Consider the following 22,320-nt stretch of genomic DNA (forward strand, 5'->3'; position numbering starts at 1 on the left):
TCTTTAAGACAACTAAACTCTTTAGGAGATCCAAACTCTTTAGGAGAACCAAACATTTTCGGATAATCAAACATTTTAGAAAAACTAAACTATTTAGGAGAACAAAACATTTATGCAAACAAAACTTTTTGGGAGAACCAAACTTTTTAGGTTAACAAAACTTTTTAGGTAAACAAAACTTTTTGGGAGAACCAAAGTCTTTTGGAGAACCATACATTTTAGGAGAATCAAACATTTTAGGAAAACGAAAGTCTTTAGGAGAACAAAACTCTTTAGAAGGACCAAACTTTTAGGAGAAAACCTCTTTTTAGGACAACCAAACTTTTTAGGACAAAAAACTCTTGAGGAATACCAAATACTTCAGGTGAACATAAACCTTTAGGAGAACTGAATCCTTTAAGACAACCATACATTTCAGGAGAACCAAACTCTTTAGGAGAACCAAACTCTTTAGGAGAATCCAACATTTTATTAAAAAAAAAACTTACTCTTTAGGAAAACAAAACTTTTTGGGGGAACAAAACTCTTTAAGACAACCAAACTTTTTAGGAGAACAAAACTTGTGTGCAAACAAAACTCTTTAGGAGAACCAAACTTTTTAGGTAAACAAAACTTTTTGGGAGAACCAAACTCTTTTGGAGAACCAAACATTTTAGGAGAACCAAAATCTTTAGGATAACAAAACTCTTTAGGAGGACCAACATTTTTAGGAGAAAAAAGTCTTCAGGAGGACCAAACTTTTTAAGAGAACAAAACTATTTAGAAGAACTTATCTCTGTAGGAGAACCATACTTTTTAGAATAACCAAACTCCTTACGAGAACCAAATGTTTGAGGAGAACAAAACTCTGTAGGAGAACCAAACTTTTTAGCAGAACCAAACGTTTTAGATAAACAAACTTTTTGGGAGTTCCAAACTCTTTTGGAGAACCATACTTTTTTAGGAGAACCAAACTCTTTAGGATAACAAAACACTTTAGGAGGACCAAACTTTTTCGAAGAAAAAAGTCTTTAGGACCACCAAACTTTTGAGGAGAACAAAACATGTATGCAAACAAAACTCTTTAGGAGAACCAAACTTTTAAGGTAAACAAAACGTTTTGGGTGAACCAAACTCTTTTGGAGAACCATACATTTTAGGAGAACAAAACTCTTTAGGAGAACAAACCTCTTTAGGAGTACCAAACTTTTTTTGGAGGACAAAACTCTTTAGGACAACCAAACTTTTGAGGAGAACAAAATAAGTATGCAAACAAAACTCTTTAGAAGAACCAAACTTTTTAGGTAAACAAATCTTTTTGGGAAGACCAAACTCTTTTGAAGAACCATGCATTTTAGTAGAACAAAACTCTTTAGGAGAAAAAACTCTTTAGGAGGACCAAACTTTTTAAGAGAACAAAACTACTTAGGAGAACTTAACTCTTTAGGAGAACCACACTTTTTAGAATAACCAAACTCCTTATAAGAACCAAACTTTTGAGGAGAACAAAACTCTGTAAGAGAACTAAACTGTTTTGGAGAACCAAACATTTTAAGAGAACAAAACTCTTTGGGAGGACTAAACTTTTTAAGAGAACAAAACTATTTAGAAGAACTTAACTCTGTAGGAGAACCATACTTATTAGAATAACCAAACTCCTTACGAGAACCAAACGTTTGAGGAGAACAAAACTCTGTAGGAGAGCCAAACTTTTTAGCAGAACCAAACATTTTAGATAAACAAAACTTTTTGGGAGTTCCAAACTCTTTTGGAGAACCATACATTTTAGAGAACAAAACTCTTTAGGAGGACTAAACTTTTTCGGAGAAAAAAACTCTTTAGGAGGACCAGACTTTTTAAGTGAACAAAACTATTTAGAAGAACCAAAATCTTTAGGAGAACAAAACTCTTAAGAAGAACAAAACTCTTTAGGAGGACTAAACTTTTTAGGAGGACCAGACTTTTTAAGTGAACAAAACTATTTAGAAGAACCAAACTCTTTAGGAGAACCATACTTTTGAGGCAAACAAAACTTTGTAGGAGAACCAAACTCTTTAGCAGAACCAAACGTTTTAGAAGAACACAACTCTTTAGGAGAACCTCACTTTTTAGGAGTACAACACATTCCAACAGCAAGAATCCCCTTTTGATCTTTTCACTTGTACTACTTCCACCATGAAGGACAAGGATTGTATCTTGGAACATGTGAAAGTATCACCTTCCTAATACTGCAGAACATAAGTACTTCATGTGTGAGTGACTTTAGTATTAGTTTGGGTAAAAGTACTGACATAACCTGGTTCGTACCCTGAGACCTGTTCACTCAAGAACGTAGCAAGACCGTCATACAGTCCCAGCTAGTACTGTAGTATCAGTCTAGTAGTGTAGTACTGCAGTACTGTGCTTTGTACTTCCTAGCCAATGTTGACGTGGCAAGACCTTCATACAGTCCCAGCTAGTACTGTAGTATCAGTCTAGTAGTGTAGTACTGCAGTACTGTGCTTTGTACTTCCTAGCCAATGTTGACGTGGCAAGACCTTCATACAGCCCCAGCTAGTACTGTAGTATCAGTCTAGTAGTGTAGTACTGCAGTACTGTGCTTTGTACTTCCTAGCCAATGTTGACCACCAGAAAAGGCCTGGAGTGTTGCGAGTAAAACCAACACAGCAAAAGTCTTCAGGCTTTGTCCCCCCAGGGAGACTTTGGCAGCTTTGGCCTGCCAAGAACAAGCTCCTCCCACATTGCCGTTGTCAACAGCAACAGCTGAGAGAACTGCTGAGTTCAGATTTGAACCTCAGGGATCCAAGTAGGCCCTTTCTGCCCCTTCAAATAGAATCTTTAAAAACCCACAAAGTACTGTACTTCTATTTACTACAGTATGATTATTGAATATGCATCAAACATAAATGTCCAGATATGGTGACTTATTGGGAAATTTAAAAAATCCCAGGATTTTCCTCCAAATCCCGACTTTTAAAGCGTGCTTGCATTTGTGTTGCTATGGCAACGGATGCCTGTATTACAATGAACGCGCTTTAATTAATGCCAGGTAACCTTGACAACGACCATTTTCATAAAACACTAAAGACAATCCAAACCACAAACTAGCAAGCAGTCACATAGTATTGCAAATTTATCCCTAGCTCCTTCCTGCTCCAGCACAGATAAAAACGTTTTGGCAAATTTCCCCAAATATTCACACTGTCTGAGTTCTTTCAGCAAGGTTAGCAAACTAATGTTTTAATTCCCTTTTGTATTTGTTATTTTGGACTTTAAAAAAAGTTTCCCATGAATCTATTTTTGTTCAAAATATTAGGAGTGTCCCAGTCCGTCTGATATCGGCACAAAACAGTATCGGATTATATTGCTTTTCATCTGGCAAGTCCGATACAAGCAGTCCTGCAGCGTGTTTGCTTGTGCAAAACTGGACATCCGGTTATGTCCTCCAATGAACGCGTAAAGTTGGTATTTTCTCCTCTTCTAGTCATTTACAAAAAGGTAAATAATGGTAGGCTATAGGCCACTGGGAGCTAGCAGCTACGCAACAGCTAAGCACACAGTAGCACACAAGCTAGACACACGCCATAATAATTGAGCAATATTGCAGTCTAAAACAGCACATCTGTCAATATAAACAAGTATCAAATAATTCTTGTTGCATGTTATTTGCATATAGCAAGTCTCTGAGGCAGACGTGTGTTGGGAAAAATCCAGTAACAAACGTGTCCGCATCATTGTTGTCACGGCTGGTCGCACCAGGCTATGTTCTTCTGTGGGTTTTTGGTGAATCAATCAATCAAAGTTTATTTATATAGCCTTAGATCACCAGTGTCTCAAAGGGCTGCACAAGCCACAACATCAACAATCCCAGTTCCTGTCTTTGGCTTTTATTTTGGTGTCTTCCTGTCGTTTTTTTGTGACCGCTTCACACGTCTTTCCCGGAGCATTTCCCCTCACCTGTTTTGGGTTTGTTAAGTTGAGTGTGAGCCACCATTCTTGGCCGGAACATAGTTTGTTGATGCTACTATTCTAGATTCTCTGGTGATCCTTATGGAGGCTTAATGCAAGTTCACTCCTACTGTGCGGACGCCATCAGCTCCACATTCCCCTGCAAGTGTTTGGCATTTTCTTTTGTTTCGTCACAGCCTGTTTAGTCGGAGCACTTCTCCGTTTTTTTTATTCGTTTTACGAATGAATTCCCCTTTGTTACCTCACTCGCCATCCTCCTCAATCTGCATCCCCAAAATCACCACAACTGTGTCGTGACCTTAATTTACCTAACTCCTTACCACTCCACTTCAACTTAAAGACAGCATAAGTGCATTCCATAGTGTAAATAACACAGAAGTTATTGTTTTTTTTCATACGCTTTGAGTACCTTGAAGGTAGAAAAGCGCTATACAAGTACAACCCATTTATTTATCATTTATTTATACTTACCATTGTTCTCTGTTTAACCAATATCCCTTGATTAAGCCTTTTCTTTGATTGATTGATTGATACTTTTATTAGTAGATTGCACAGTTCAGTAGATATTTTGTACAATTGGCCACTAAATGGTAACCCCCCAATAAGTTTTTCAACTTGTTTAAGTCGGGTCCACGTGAATCAACACATGGTAACATTGTTATGAATTCTATTCTACTATTCTAACATTCCACCTCGCAGGATAATCAAAGTATAAATGATTTGTGCTAATATATCATATCAGATCAATATCAGTATCGGCCAACACTCACAATGGTATTGTATCAAAACAAACTAATACCAAATAAAATTCTCCTTAGGGCCCCAATTTAGCAAGAGGGGTCCCTGTGCATGTACATTTATTAACATGCCTCAGTAAGCATCATAAGTACTTATCCCAGTGACGTGCAGGGAACTAAACAGCAGGTGAGGCATACATACTTCTTCTTCTTCTTTTTTATTACTTCAATTGATGTGTGCGGCTCTAGTCATTGTTGATCTAGGTTGCACATTAGAGTCACAGGAACAAAAGGAAGTTATTCGCTTTCATAAAAACGTTATCATAATGATATTATGATATAATAAATAGGTCCAAAAAGTATTTGATAAAGTTGTTATTAAATACTTTTTGGTCCCATTTGCTTTTAACAAAATAAATCAAGTATTGTGAGTGTATATTAACTTTCTGTGTTTGTATGTGAAGCAGCAATAGTTATCCTCCATGAAAACATACTTAGTATGATCACATTCGTTTTGTCTTAAAGTCCAGTTTAGAGAAGTATTCCATCTTGGATACAGTATATAATCCTCCATATAGGCAAGTATTCCATCTTGGATACAGTATATAATCCTCCATATAGGCAAGTATTTCATCTTGGATACAGTATATAATCCTGCATATAGGCAAGTATTCCATCTTGGATACAGTATATAATCCTGCATATTGGCAAGTATTCCATCTTGGATACAGTATATAATCCTGCATATTGGCAAGTATTCCATCTTGGATACAGTATATAATCCTGCATATAGGCAAGTATTCCATCTTGGATACAGTATATAATCCTCCATATTGGCAAGTATTCCATCTTGGATACAGTATATAATCCTCCATATAGGCAAGTATTCCATCTTGGATACAGTATATAATCCTCCATATAGGCAAGTATTCCATCTTGGATACAGTATATAATCCTGCATATAGGCAAGTATTCCATCTTGGATACAGTATATAATCCTGCATATTGGCAAGTATTCCATCTTGGATACAGTATATAATCCTGCATATAGGCAAGTATTCCATCTTGGATACAGTATATAATCCTGCATATAGGCAAGTATTCCATCTTGGATACAGTATATAATCCTCCATATAGGCAAGTATTCCATCTTGGATACAGTATATAATCCTCCATATAGGCAAGTATTCCATCTTGGATACAGTATATAATCCTCCATATAGGCAAGTATTCCATCTTGGATACAGTATATAATCCTGCATATAGGCAAGTATTTCATCTTGGATACAGTATATAATCCTGCATATAGGCAAGTATTCCATCTTGGATACAGTATATAATCCTCCATATAGGCAAGTATTCCATCTTGGATACAGTATATAATCCTCCATATAGGCAAGTATTCCATCTTGGATACAGTATATAATCCTCCATATAGGCAAGTATTCCATCTTGGATACAGTATATAATCCTCCATGTTGGCACAAACATTCATTTCATTCCAAGAAATTAAACAATATTTTTGCATCTGACAAAAAACATCCACAAATGCTGTCTTATTCTAATAAAAATGCCATCTTTGTTATAAATACAGTTTAAAAAAATGCTGTCTTCCGCTGCAGAGACCTGTGTCTGCTAGCTTGAGCTCCCCCACTTCTGTGTGTGGCCAGTCAGAGTACTGCTGAGGCATTCAACTGCAAGTTGACAATGTATCGCCCCCTACCTTGAGGCAGCGGTACATGCTGCCTCATGGCCTGCCTTTTCCCCGTGGCAACAAGCATGCGCCCCCTCGCACACACAAGCCCAATACACACTGTGTGTTGCTGTGGAGGCACAGCCTGTGTCTGCCTCACTTCTCATCTGCTGCGTTGTTTTGATCAGGAAACGTGGAATATTTGTCAAAATATACAGGAACCACACCAAAATCACATAGAAAGCATAAAACAAAAGAGAAATATTCAAACTTATTTTATCTTATTACTTTGTTTAGGAACATCTCATGGTTAAGCCACCTGGTGGCAGGTGAGGCACTGTCTCACCTGCCTCCCCTGACAGCTCGTCTCTGACTTATCCATAATTACACTTTCTACATGTACACTCACTATTTTATCCTCTTAATCACAGCTTTTCCATGATTTATACTTCTGCACACATTCCAGGAAGAGGCAGAATGAGGGAGGAAAAAGAAGCGTGGGAGGTTCATGACGACTACAATGTTCATGTTTTCCACAGCAACATTCTAATAAAATTGAATGAAAACATGATGTTTCTTTAGGTTCTTTTTGTCCAAAGTTCTCACTTTTTTTAGAATTTTCTTCTACGTCCACAATGTTAGAATATTCTACTTTTATTGATACTTTTTACATTGAGTCCAGGCCAAAAGTTTGCACACACCTTCTCGTTTCAAGGCGTTTCCTTTCTTTTCATGACTATTTACATTGTAGATTGTCACTGAGGCTTCAAAACTATGACACCTGTGAAGTGAAAACCCTCTTGAAGCTCATGGAGAGAATGCCAAGAGTGTGCAAAACAGTAATCAGAGCAAAGGGTGGCTATTTTGAAGAAACTAAGAGTATAAAACATGTTTTCAGTTATTTCACCTTTTTTTTGTTAAGTACTTAACTCCACATGTAATTTACTGTTATATTTGTATTCCCATTGTCGCTTTTTATCTGTATTCTTACTGTAGTATTTTTCTCTTTTGTTTCCATTTACACACCCAATATTTACTTTTTACTTTTTAAATTCGATCTCGATTCTGTACACTGCTGCTGGAATTTTAATTTTCCTGAGGGAACTTTCCTGAAGGAATCAATAAAGTACTATTTATCTATCTATCTATCTATCTATCTATCTATCTATCTATCTATCTATCTATCTATCTATCTATCTATCTATCTATCTATCTATCTATCTATCTATCTATCTATCTATCTATCTATCTATTTATCTATCTATCTATCTATCTATCTATGTGTTCATTGATAGTTTTGATGCCTTCATTGACAATCTACAATGTAAATAGTCATGAAAAAAAGGAAAACTAATGAATGAGAAGTTGTATCCAAAAGTTTGTCCTGTACTGTACATTTTATAAATTGTTTTCCTAATTATTTGTGTATTATTTCCGTGTTGTTAAAAACCTATGTTAAAGTTAGGGAACATTGAAAGTAGTCCTGCTCCGGTCAAAGTATAGAAAAATGGCAACAACTTATGGAATGTTTACATTGAAATCCAATTTTATAGTCAATATTTCATCATAAATCCCACTAAAAGAGTAATATTGGTGTACATTGAAATGATTTTGTTCCATAAAAGAAGTCCACTAAGGTATTTTGAAAGGCTCTCTAAAAGGAATAACTCTACTTTGTGTTCCAGGTGACAAAGTGTGTTATTATTACCTATTTTATTTATTTGCTTTTTTTTCTTATATTTTTATTCTTCTTTTTATTTAATTGTATTTTGACACCCAACAAAACTCCCCACTTTGGACACCTTTGTCTTATAGCTAAAGATCTTTGTTTTTCCGACCATTGAGACGAAGAAAGTGAGCGTGAAGGACAGTGCTGAGAATTAATGAAATAAATCATTAAAAAAACATGATGGAGCATGAGCAGTTTTAATATCTGGAAGGTTGTTTTTTTTAACCCCCCCCCCCCCCCCCATCCCCTCTCTCTTTCTTTCTCTCTCTCTCTCTCTTTCTTTACTCTATTTTTCCTTTCTTCTTCTGTAGCAGCATAGACTTGCTTCTCTGTAAACTGATGTTATTTGAGATCACAAATAAATACTTTAACTTTCTCTGGAGATTTCTTTATTGGATAGGAAAAATTCCGAAAGGGCAGTCGGCGCGCAGGTTGTTGAAATAACATCTAAACATGTAGCCATGAAAATATCGAGAAGCTGCTGATGGTGTGTTAGAAGTCTGTTCTCCAAGGTAAATGCTTTATAGTAATATTACATGACTTCATAAAACTACTGTCCTGTATAAATACACAAAAAAGTACTTGTATAAAAACAATTGTTTTGTGTTTATGCAACATTTCTTAACTTAAACTTTTTTTTTCTTTTTAAAAGGCATATTATGTGTTAAAATGTTTGTGTTTTCCAGGAACTGCCCTGACACAGATAATAGGTATGGAAACATACAGTATTAGAGAAAAAAATGGACATATTTAATAAGTTATATCCAGAAGATGTTTGTAATATAGTAGTTGATAAAGGTAATAGTAAATAAATAGAATGCAGGTCAATGTTACATGTGTGTATGTATGTATGTATGTATGTATGTATGTATGTATGTATGTATGTATGTATGTATGTATGTATGTATGGATGGATGTATGGATGTATGTATGTATGTATGTATGTATGTATGTATGTATGTATGTATGTATGTATGTATGTATGTATGGATGTATGGATGTATGGTAAATGGGTTGTACTTGTATAGCGCTTTTCTAACCCTTTTTAAGGAGCCCAAAGCGCTTTGACACTATTTCCACATTCACACACACATTCACACACTGATGGAGGGAGCTGCCATGCAAGGCGCTAACCAGCACCCATCAGGAGCAAGGGTGAAGTGTCTTGCTCAGGACACAACGGATGTGACTAGGATGATAGAAGGTGGGGATTGAACCAGGAACCCTCAGGTTACTGAAACAGCCACTCTACCAACTTCACCACGCTGTATGTGTGTATGTATTATATGTATATACTATATGTGTGTTTATGTTTACAAATATTTTTGTAAATGTATATATATATAGATACATATACATATGTATACACACATATATGTATATATGTGGGTGTATGTATATATATAAATATATACATATATTTGTGTGTATATATGTGTGTATGTGTATATATATATATACCGTATGTATGTATGTGGGTGTATGTATATTTATATATTAATATATTTGTGTGTGTATAGATATATACATATATATGTGTATATATATATACATATATATATATATATATGTATATATATATATATATTTATATATATATATATATATATATATATATATATATATGTGTATATATATATACATATATATATATATATATGTATGTATATATATATATATATATATATATATATATATATATATATATATATATATATATATGATAAGCATAGGTAAACACCTCATCTCTGTAGTATGATTATCTGAATATCTATATATACGAAGTTCAGTGAAGTGACTTATATTTATATAGCGCGTTTCTCTCTCGAGGCTCAAAGTGATTGACATAGTGAAACCTATTATCCACTTTTATGCTACACTTAAACTCTTATGGGTGGCACTGGGAGCAAAGGTGAGCTGTCTTGCCCGAGGACACAATGACAGTGACTTGGATAGCAGGAGCTGGACTCGAACCTGGAACCCTCAAGTTGCTGGCCCATTCATTTATCACTCCTGTATTTATGTCTGCATTCTCATTTAATCTATTCATTCATCCAAATAACTATATTGACTTTTGTTTTGAATTACTTGTCTGTCCTTGTCTGTTATAACTGCATTATTAATGTCAATTATTCATCACAAATCAAATATTTTCATAGCTAGAGCACACCAAAAAAAAAATCCTTACGATCCTCCGAATACATTCTCCTTGAACACGGTTCAAGCCCTCCAGACATGAGAAAACACCCACACAAGCACTTGTTTATTCCAACATAGCAAGGCTGCCCGAGGTCTAGCCAAGCAGAGTCCACGAGACTGAACAGTGCGCCCACATTTCTTGTCTCTCATCCAGCGCTTAAACTATTTGATATTTCTAGCTCAACTCTAGCCTGTTTGCTTGAAAAACGCTTAATTGGGGGCAAAAATACAGAGAATATGCTTTTTAAAAATCAGTTGTACTGTTTGTTTCTTGGGAAAGAGGTCATGTTCAAGGACAAGTAGTTATGTCATTTTGTGACATCATTGCAAAAAAGTAGAAAATAATGGTTTGTGTTTATTGGGGGCCCGGCAGGTGTATCAATTAATCTCTTCTGCAGTACAAGTTTTTCAAGGTCCGATCTGTGTCACAAAACCAATAGAAACTATATTCCTGTCCCTAACATTCCCATTGAAATAAAAGTATTGTTCCGACTATAAAGCGCACTTAAAATCCTTTCATTTTCTCAAAACTCGACAGGGCGCCTTATAACCCGCTGCACCTGATGTACAAAATCATTTTGGTTGTGCTTACCGACCTCAAAGCTATTTTATTTGGCACATGGTGAAATGATAAGTGTGAGCAGTAGATGGCAGTCACACATAAGAGGTATGTGATATGATATATGACGACAATATAACATACATCCATAAACGTGGACGCATATGCAAAAGTGCTTGATTGATTGATTATTGAGACTTTTAGATTGCACAGTTAAGTACATATTTTATTATTAGATTGCACAGTTCAGTACATATTTTATTATTAGATTGCACAGTTCAGTACATATTTTATTAGTAGATTGCACAGTACAGTACATATTCCGTACAATTGACCACTAAATGGTAACACCCCAATAAGTTTTCAACTTGTTTAAGTCGGGGTCCACCTTCATCAATTCATGGTGCGCCTTTTGTATGAAAATAGACCTGACTAGACTTGCTCATAGGCAGTGTGCCTCAGAATCTGGTGTAGTTTTGTCGTAGTTGTTGCAATGACAATAAAGACCTACCTCCCCTGTGGTCCAGAAAATACGGTAATTGTCATCTTCCTTTTTTGACATTCAAAATGATAATTGTACAATTCCCTAAAATTCAATTTTTTTTTTTGTCATTCTACATTTTTTGCTAGTATTTTCAGGTCACCTTCATCCCATCACAGTTTCCAGACAGGTGATCTCCTCTCGTCACAAATATATTATTTGCTGGGGGAAGTTTGGTGGCAGTTAGTTGATGAGTCATTGAGGCCATCATCATCATTTCATCACTGATCCACATTTCTGACACGCCTTCCTCACAAAGGTTGAAAGGCAAAGTTGGGACTCCAAAGTGAGATCAGAACCATTCCCGGTGGATGCTTGAGCTCCAAATGGAGTCGGAGGATGAGGGGAGGAATGAAGCCTTACACACATGATGACATTGTCGGGAGACTATTTTGGGATGGAATAGGAGGAGCTTATGAAAGAAAAGTGGAGGCGAATGAAACGCATCACATCCCTTTTTTTGTCCTCGTTATGCTCCGTTTTTGCCATTTGAGGTGGAAGTGAAGTAAGAAGAGGAGCTGCTGCTTACAGACCCAGGACATGTTTATGCAAAGCACATGTACAGTACTAAAAGCACATGTACAGTACTAAAAGCACATGTACAGTACTGAAAGCACATGTACAGTACTGAAAGAACATGTACAGTACTAAAAGCACATGTGCAGTACTAAAAGCACATGTACAGTACTGAAAGAACATGTACAGTACTGAAAGAACATGTACAGTACTGAAAGAACATGTACAGTACTGAAAGAACATGTACAGTACTAAAAGCACATGTGCAGTACTAAAAGCACATGTACAGTACTGAAAGCACATGTACAGTACTGAAAGCACATGTACAGTACTAAAAGCACATGTACAGTACTAAAAGCACATGTACAGTACTAAAAGCACATGTACAGTACTGAAAGCACATGTACAGTACTGAAAGAACATGTACAGTACTAAAAGCACATGTGCAGTACTAAAAGCACATGTACAGTACTGAAAGCACATGTACAGTACTGAAAGCACATGTACAGTACTAAAAGCACATGTACAGTACTAAAAGCACATGTGCAGTACTAAAAGCACATGTACAGTACTAAAAGCACATGTACAGTACTGAAAGCACATGTACAGTACTGAAAGAACATGTACAGTACTAAAAGCACATGTGCAGTACTGAAAGCACATGTACAGTACTGAAAGCACATGTACAGTACTAAAAGCACATGTACAGTACTAAAAGCACATGTGCAGTACTAAAAGCACATGTACAGTACTGAAAGCACATGTACAGTACTAAACGCACATGTACAGTACTAAAAGCACATGTACAGTACTGAAAGCACATGTACAGTACTAAACGTACATGTACAGTACTAAAAGCACATGTACAGTACTGAAAGCACATGTACAAAACTAAAAGCACATGTACAGTACTAAAAGTACATGTACAGTACACAAAGCACATGTACAGTACAAAAAGCACATGTACAGTACTAAAAGTACATGTACAGTACTAAAAACACATGTACAGTACTAAAAGCACATGTACAAAACTAAAAGCACATGTACAGTACTGAAAGCCCATGTACAGTACTAAAAGTACATGTACAGTACTGAAAGCACATGTACAGTACTAAAAGCACATGTACAGTACAAAAAGCACATGTACAGTACTGAAAGCACATGTACAGTACTAAAAGCACATATACAGTACTAAAAGCACATGTACAGTACTAAAAGCACATGTACAGTACTAAAAGTACATGTACAGTACTGAAAGCACATGTACAGTACTAAAAGCACATGTACAGTACAAAAAGCACATGTACAGTACTGAAAGCACATGTACAGTACTAAAAGCACATATACAGTACTAAAAGCACATGTACAGTACTAAAAGCACATGTACAGTACTAAAAGTACATGTACAGTACTGAAAGCACATGTACAGTACTAAAAGCACATGTACAGTACAAAAAGCACATGTACAGTACTAAAAGCACATGTACAGTACTGAAAGCACATGTACAGTACTAAAAGCACATATACAGTACTAAAAGCACATGTACAGTACTAAAAGCACATGTACAGTACTAAAAGCACATGTACAGTACTGAAAGCACATGTACAGTACTAAAAGCACATGTACAGAACTGAAAGCACATGTACAGTACTGAAAGCACATGTACAGTACTAAAAGCACATGTACAGTACTAAAAGCACATGTACAGTACTGAAAGCACATGTACAGTACTGAAAGCCCATGTACAGTACTAAAAGTACATGTACAGTACTGAAAGCACATGTACAGTACTAAAAGCACATGTACAGTACTGAAAGCACATGTACAGTACTAAAAGCACATGTACAGTACTAAACGCACATGTACAGTACTAAAAGCACATGTACAGTACTGAAAGCACATGTACAGTACTAAAAGCATATGTACAGTACTAAACGCACATGTACAGTACTAAAAGCACATGTAGAGAACTGAAAGCATATGTACAGTACTGAAAGCACATGTACAGTACTAAAAGCACATGTACAGTACTGAAAGCACATGTACAGTACTAAAAGCACATGTACAGTACTAAAAGCACATGTACAGTACTGAAAGCACATGTAGAGAACTGAAAGCACATGTACAGTACTGAAAGCACATGTACAGTACTAAAAGCACATGTACAGAACTGAAAGCACATGTACAGTACTGAAAGCACATGTACAGTACTAAAAGCACATGTACAGTACTAAAAGCACATGTACAGTACTGAAAGCACATGTACAGTACTGAAAGCCCATGTACAGTACTAAAAGTACATGTACAGTACTGAAAGCACATGTACAGTACTAAAAGCACATGTACAGTACTGAAAGCACATGTACAGTACTAAAAGCACATGTACAGTACTAAACGCACATGTACAGTACTAAAAGCACATGTACAGTACTGAAAGCACATGTACAGTACTAAAAGCATATGTACAGTACTAAACGCACATGTACAGTACTAAAAGCACATGTAGAGAACTGAAAGCACATGTACAGTACTGAAAGCACATGTACAGTACTAAAAGCACATGTACAGTACTGAAAGCACATGTACAGTACTAAAAGCACATGTACAGTACTAAAAGCACATGTACAGTACTGAAAGCACATGTACAGTACTGAAAGCACATGTACAGTACTAAAAGCACATGTACAGTACTGAAAGCACATGTACAGTACTAAAAGCACATGTACAGTACTAAAAGCACATGTACAGTACTGAAAGCACATGTACAGTACTGAAAGCACATGTACAGTACTAAAAGCACATGTACAGTACTAAACGCACATGTACAGTACTAAAAGCACATGTACAGTACTAAAAGCACATGTACAGTACTAAAAGCACATGTACAGTACTAAAAGCACATGTACAGTACTGAAAGCACATGTACAGTACTGAAAGCACATGTACAGTACTAAAAGCACATGTACAGTACTGAAAGAGACTACAGTATGAACCATGTTGTTGAATAGCAACATTGAAACAGCAGTGAGCTTAAATAACAGCTTTTAAACTGCTATACATTTTAAACCATTTATACGTTTTGCTGAAGTCGAGATTGTGTTTTTCTAGCGATATCACGGTGATCTCGGGCAGTCCCAGAAGACCAAGCTTGGCTGCAAAGCAGAGTAAGAGTTGGAGGGACGGAGAAGCCAGCAGAAAGGTCATATTTGATGAGAAATGTGCATGGTTTTGGCCGTGTTGTTTGGCACAAATTTTACTGGGTTTTTGTTTTGTTTGGTTGCAAACGTATGTATTTAACACATTTAAAGTGTTATTTAACACATCTAATGTGTTATGTTTTAACCCATCTAAAGTGTTACGTATTTAACACATTTAAAGTGTTGTGTATTTAACACATTTAAAGTGTTATTTAACACATCTAATGTGTTATGTATTTAACACATTTAAAGTGTTATGTATTTAACACATTTAAAGTGTTATGTATTTAACACATTTAAAGTGTTATTTATTTAACACATTTAAAGTGTCGTGTATTTAACACATCTAAAGTGATATTTATTCAACACAATTAAAGTGCTATGTATTTAAAGTGTTAAACACATAACACAGATACAACTTTTTCACTTCCGATACAATACCAATATTAGTAGGTTAAGTATTGACCGATACTGATATTGATCCAATATGATATCAGCACTAATCATACATTCTTTGTTATTTTGTTGTATGGAATGTTAAAAAAAGTTCAGGTGAAGTTAGTCAAACTGAGAACAAAGCAGGTATAAAAAACACATTAACCTATTTTCTATTAACCCCGTCTGGAGTGGACTTATGCCGTCTTTAAGTTGCAGTGGAGTGGTAATAGTGGTCACAATTATTCATTAAGGCAACACTAAATTGGCCCGAGTGTGTGAATGTTGTTTGTCTGTCTGTGTTGGCCCAGTGATGAGATGGCGACTTGTCCAGTGTGTGACCCGCCTTCCGCCCGAATGAAGCTGAAATAGGTTCCAGCAACCCCCGTGACACCAAAAGCTGCAAGCGGTAGAAAATGGATGGATGGATAATTGATTAAGTTCAGGTCATGATGCAGTAAGTTGAATGACGCGGACACGTTTGTTACTGGATACTTTCTAATATGTTTCTACCTTGGAGATTTTGTCTGTGTAAGTAATAAGTAACTATAAATATTTGATACCTTTTTATATTGACAAATGTGCTGTTTCAGAATGTCTAGCTTGTGGGCTATTGTTTGCTTAGCTGTTGTGTAGCTGCTAGCTCCGAGTAGCTTCTGGTCTAAAACAGACCTAATCAACTGATTAACATTCGGCCCACCAAACCTTTTCATTTGGTCTGCTAAAAATAACTGAAATAGGTTTGATGAAAGCATTAAAACTACGGTTGGTCATGTACGCAGTACTCTCTCCACACCACAGGGGGCAACAGCGAGGCATATGTGTCACAATGAAGCAGCAGTGGGGTGAGTAGAAGAAGACTACTCAATCAACACTGGAAAAAAAATCTAAATAAATTGCAAAAATCGGACTTTAAACGACGACAGGAAAACAAACTATGAATGTTTTGCCCCAAGCAAGTACTCCAGTCATTGTTTCCTGGGGGACATTTTAGGCGACGGACACATTGGTCCAGACAAGCGGCAACAATGGTCGAAATCTACACGCGTAAGCTTCATCGTTAAAATCTATGTCATTCAATCAATCAATCAATCAATCGTTTACTTATATAGCCCTAAATCACTAGTGTCTCAATTAGATATTGTGTATAAATATATTTAGTAAAAAGATTGTCATAAACGTTACTTAATTCATAAAAGAAATAATACAAAAGAAAACACATTTTTATGCATATGTAAATTTAGTCATTCAAGTTCTTCTTTCCTTCATGGATCTAAACTTTACCGCTGCCGATATTTTTTTTCTATATTTTTATTGTAATATTTTCAGAATTTGTTCGTTCTATTTTGGCCAAAGTAACAACAAAGAAAACAATCTGAAGTCGTCTTCATTTTTTTGTTTTAATGCCATGATTTGAATAGTCCGGCCATCATGTGCACAGATTTTCCTCCACGCGGCCCCCGAGCTAATCTGAGTTTGACACACTCTGTTCTGTTTTATTCATGTAAAATAAACAATGGACATTATTTTTGTGAAATACACAATGGACGCTATTTTATGTCAATATTTTCAGTCTTATAATCCTAAATGAAAAAATGAAATAAAGAAACAAAACTGAGGAGGGAAAATAACTCAAAATAAGGAACATCTATCCGCAACATTTCTGGAGCTTCTGTTTCTTCATACTGTTAACTAGCTGCACACGCCAGGGCAAAATAATGACTTTATAGACAGTGCAGTGTGAAAGTCGATGTGTTTACTTTGTAATTAAGTAAACTTAGTCTAAAGGAACCCGAAGATGTACTTTCTGATGAAACTTCCACATTTCGACGCCCAGAACCCTTGGGTTCTTGTTACCCTCTTCATTATGTTGTTGAATATCCTTGGCCTTTTGTAGATGACTAAAATAGTGAAGTGAATTATATTTTGTATAACGCTTTTCTCAAGTGACTCAAAGCACTTTTACATAGTGAAAGCCAATATGTGAGTTCCATTTCAAGCAGTGTGGGTGGCACTGGGAGCAGGTGGGCAAAGTGTCTTGCCCAAGGACACAACGGCAGTGACTGGGATGGCAGAAGCGGGGATCGAACCTGGAACCCACAATAACCTATAACGACAACGGGAAAAAGACAGTTTTTCACATTTGCTAAAAATGAAAAAAACTAAGAAATCCCATGAAGCTCCAAAGCAAGTTGAGGCACATCTTGTTCCAACCGATCATCCTTGAGAGGACTTTACATCTCGACTGAAGTCCAGCTGTGGTAAACAGACTGAAGGGGCACGCATGTCGATACAGGAGGTTCCACACCACCCAGCACAAACACAGAATGAAGTAACTGATATGTTTACCAAAAGGCTTTTCAAAATTGGGCTAATGGACATTTACATAGCTTTTTCTAATTATAAATGTTCAATAATAAAACTAAAACAAATACAGTACTGGCCAAAAGTTTGGACACCCCTTCTCATTTCAATGTGTTTTCTTTGGAGATGTCCGATAATGGCTTTTTTCCCGATATCCAATATTGTCCAACTCTTAATTCCCGATTACGATATCAACTGATACCGATACATAAAGTCCTGGAAGAAAACACCAACCGAGTGTGATATTTAGAGGTTAACTCACTTTGCATTAGTAAAGCAGGACTGACTATAAAATATAAACACGTTTAAACATTAAAACTACTTGAAAATGAGGATCTTAAAGAGGTACAGACTGGAAAGTGTGTGATATGCACAACAGTGACGAGCTGGCAGGGGAGGCAAGTGAGGCAGTGCCTCACCTGCCACCAGGTGGCTTAACCATGAGATGTTACAAAACAAAGTAATAAAATAGGTTGTAATATTTTTCTTGTGGTTTATGTTTTCTATGTGATTTTGGTGTGGTTCCTGTATATTTTGATCATTTTCATGGTCAAAATCGCGGAAATTCCATGTTTCCTGATCAAAACAACGCAGCAGATGAGAAGTGAGGCAGACACAGGCGGTGCCTCCACGGCTACACACAGTGTGTATTGGGCGTGTGCGTGCGAGGAGACGCATGCTTGTTGCCACGTGGAAAAGGCAGGTCTTGAGGCAGCATGTACCTCTGCCTCAAGGTAGGGGGCGATACATTGTCAACTTGCAGTTGAATGCCTCAGCAGTACTCTGACTGGCCACACACAGAAGTGGGGGCGCTCAAGCTAGCAGACACAGGTCTCTGCAGCGCAAGCCAGCATTTTTTAAAACTGTATTTATAACAAAGATGGCATTTTTATTAGAATAAGCCAGTATTTGTGGGTGTTTTTTGTCAGATGCAAAAATATTGTTTAATTTCTTGGAATGAAATGAATGTTTGTGCCAACATGGAGGATTATATACTGTATCCAAGATGGAATACTTGCCAATATGCAGGATTATATACTGTATCCAAGATGGAATACTTGCCAATATGCAGGATTATATACTGTATCCAAGATGGAATACTTGCCTATATGGAGGATTATATACTGTATCCAAGATGGAATACTTGCCTATATGCAGGATTATATACTGTATCCAAGATGGAATACTTGCCTATATGGAGGATTATATACTGTATCCAAGATGGAATACTTGCCAATATGCAGGATTATATACTGTATCCAAGATGGAATACTTGCCAATATGGAGGATTATATACTGTATCCAAGATGGAATACTTGCCAATATGCAGGATTATATACTGTATCCAAGATGGAATACTTGCCTATATGCAGGATTATATACTGTATCCAAGATGGAATACTTGCCAATATGCAGGATTATATACTGTATCCAAGATGGAATACTTGCCTATATGGAGGATTATATACTGTATCCAAGATGGAATACTTGCCTATATGGAGGATTATATACTGTATCCAAGATGGAATACTTCTCTAAACTGGACTTTAAGACAAAACGAATGTGATCATACTAAGTATGTTTTCATGGAGGATAACTATTGCTGCTTCACATACAAACACAGAAAGTTAATATACACTCACAATACTTGATTTATTTTGTTAAAAGCAAATGGGACCAAAAAGTATTTAATAACAACTTTATCAAATACTTTTTGGACCTATTTATTATATCATAATATCATTATGATAACGTTTTTATGAAAGCGAATAACTTCCTTTTGTTCCTGTGACTCTAATGTGCAACCTAGATCAACAATGACTAGAGCCGCACACATCAATTGAAGTAATAAAAAAGAAGAAGAAGAAGTATGTATGCCTCACCTGCTGTTTAGTTCCCTGCACGTCACTGATGTACAATATAGGCAAACGATGCTGGGGGGGGAGGGGGTCACCCTTTCCTCCAATCAGACATGCTGCACCATCCCGCCATGATCTGCATGCTTCTCCCGCGTGACGTGCAAAATAATAACAGGACAGCTTCATTTCCTCACCATGTTGTCATCAACAAAACTCCCGCTCTGCTCCCCTGGACGCCGATGATGACCAGCAAGGTTTGTCTTCCTGCGGGGAAAAGACCTCCTGAGCACCAAACTCCCAAAAACAAATCAGATTTGAAAAGAAAAAAAATGTCATCCAAGGGAAAAGAGCCAAGAAATATGTTGTTGCTGCTGCAGTGTTGGCTGAATGTTTGTCCTCAAAGTGCACACACAGGATTGACGCTGGCTTAGCATCAAGTCTCTCTCTCTCTCTCTCTCTCTCTCTCTCTCTCTCTCTCTCTCTCTGTGTCCCTCTCCCGCTCCCCCCCCACACACACACACACACACACACACACACACACACCATGGAACTGAAATCCAATTGTGGGCGAGCGACGTGCGGAGGATGCTTGAGGAGAGGTAGTGGGCGTATGAGGGAGGAGATGTAGATGACATGAGCTGCAATCTCCATGTTTATTTGTCTTGAAGCCATATCAGCACCTTGGACAGCAACCTTCCATCTCAGACAGTTCTCTTCAAAATGTGCAAAAATTCAGTAGGATGTCATATTTGCTACAAAGAAGAAGATAATAAGATGAGATACCACAGAACATGAATGGAATTATTTTAAAATGTTTGATTTTACATTCAAAAACGTGCAACTATACAGTATGTATATACATTAAACCTGTGTGTGTGTGTGTGTGTGTGTGTGTGTGTGTGTGTGTGTGTGTGTGTGTGTGTGTGTGTGTGTGTGTGTGTGTGTGTGTGTGTGTGTGTGTGTGTGTGTGTGTGTGTTCTGGCTTAATGGGGACATCGCTCTGTTTACAGCAGGCCTGGGCAATTATTTTGACTCAGGGGTCCAAATTTAGAGAACAAAATGTGCCTGGGGGCCGGTATATCTGTTTTTACGAAAACTAACACAAAACCTCACACTAAAGTCTGACTGATTGCTAAAAATGTTGTGACAGACCGCCTTAAAAACAAAATGGAATTTTTATTTTTCCAATGAATGATAAAACTCTGAATATTGAGAACTAGGGCTGTAACGGTACACAACAATGTTGGTTCTGTACGTACCTCAGTTTAGAGGTCACGGTTTGGTTCAATTTCAGTACAGTAAGAAAACAACAAAATATAATTTTTTGGGTTATTTATTTACCAAATTTGTAAACAATGGCTTTATCCTTTTAACATTGGGAACATTATAATAATTCTGCCCACGTTAATCCACATTAAACTGCCTCAAGTCGTTGCTTTGATTAAATAAAATGACAAAACCTTTCTTCTACATATAAAAAGTGCAACGTTAAACAGTTTTAAGTCAACAAATCATGCTTAATTTATTACAGCATTTGGGAAGCCTGTAGTTGATTTTTTATTATGTAAATGTTATATTTTTGTCAACATGTGATAGCAGAGACCCTGCCATTCAAAACACACACACACACACACACACACACACACACCGCAAAATGAGCTAACGTTGCGCTAAAAGCTAATTAGCCTTCACCTCAAGCCAGAACTGTGATCGAGCTGAGCTCCAGTTTAAGTTTCTAGAATGTCAACAAGCTCATAGTGATGTTAGTAGTAGTTGACTGGGAGGTGTTTATTATCATCTGGGAAGACTACGCTGCCTTATGCTCACCTGCTAAACACCTATCTGCTCGACGCTGAAGCACTGACTACATGCGCTCTGAATACACACTGCTGATTGGTTGTTACCGCTATATATGTAACCAATCAGATGGTTGTGTGGGCGGGACAATGCTGGGTGCAGAGACAGAGGCAGAAGAAGCAAAGCAGCTTGTTAAGACTTTAGCTTAGAAACTCACTCAGTACACCCCCGTACCAAACTGAAACCCCCGTACCAAAACGGTTCAATACAAATACACGTACCGTTACATTCCCTACTGAGAACATATGAACATCACACCCCCTCTCAATCCTCATATTTTACAATCAAGCCAAATGCAACAAAAATGCAACAAAAAAAGCGAAAGATGAACGTCCATCCTTCCATCCATTTTTGTTAACTGTTTTGTCGAGAAACATTCCAAAATCTAATTGTATTCATACTCATATTTACATATTTCTAACCTATGTTATGCATTTTCAAGCATAAAAATGGATGAGTGAACTAGAAATATCAGTAGCATTGGCTACTAGGTGAGACTAAAGCAATCACAGGTATTCAGTATCGTGGCCACTGATTGGCTTAGCTTCTATCATAATTGTAATAAAAAAAACATATTTAGTGATTGTTATATTATGATCCTTGGCTATGAAAATCCTTCCATCCATCCATTTTCTACCGCTTATTCCCTTTGGGGCTGCGGGGGGCGCTGGTGCCTATCTCAGCT

General features: G+C 36.8%; 1 protein-coding gene across 1 annotated transcript in view; it reads right to left on the bottom strand.

Annotated features, from left to right (window-relative positions):
• The window catches only part of LOC133540381 (pituitary adenylate cyclase-activating polypeptide type I receptor-like), a 56,097-nt gene extending 35,873 nt beyond the window's left edge, over positions 1-20,224 (bottom strand). Inside the window, exon 1 of the mRNA XM_061882919.1 lies at positions 19,973-20,224. The gene's annotated coding sequence lies outside the window, so the exon portion shown is untranslated. The remainder of the gene's footprint in view (positions 1-19,972) is intronic.
• Positions 20,225-22,320: the final 2,096 nt, after the last annotated feature.

This window comes from Nerophis ophidion, linkage group LG22 (genome assembly GCF_033978795.1).
Source record: "Nerophis ophidion isolate RoL-2023_Sa linkage group LG22, RoL_Noph_v1.0, whole genome shotgun sequence".
Lineage (NCBI taxonomy): Eukaryota > Metazoa > Chordata > Actinopteri > Syngnathiformes > Syngnathidae > Nerophis > Nerophis ophidion.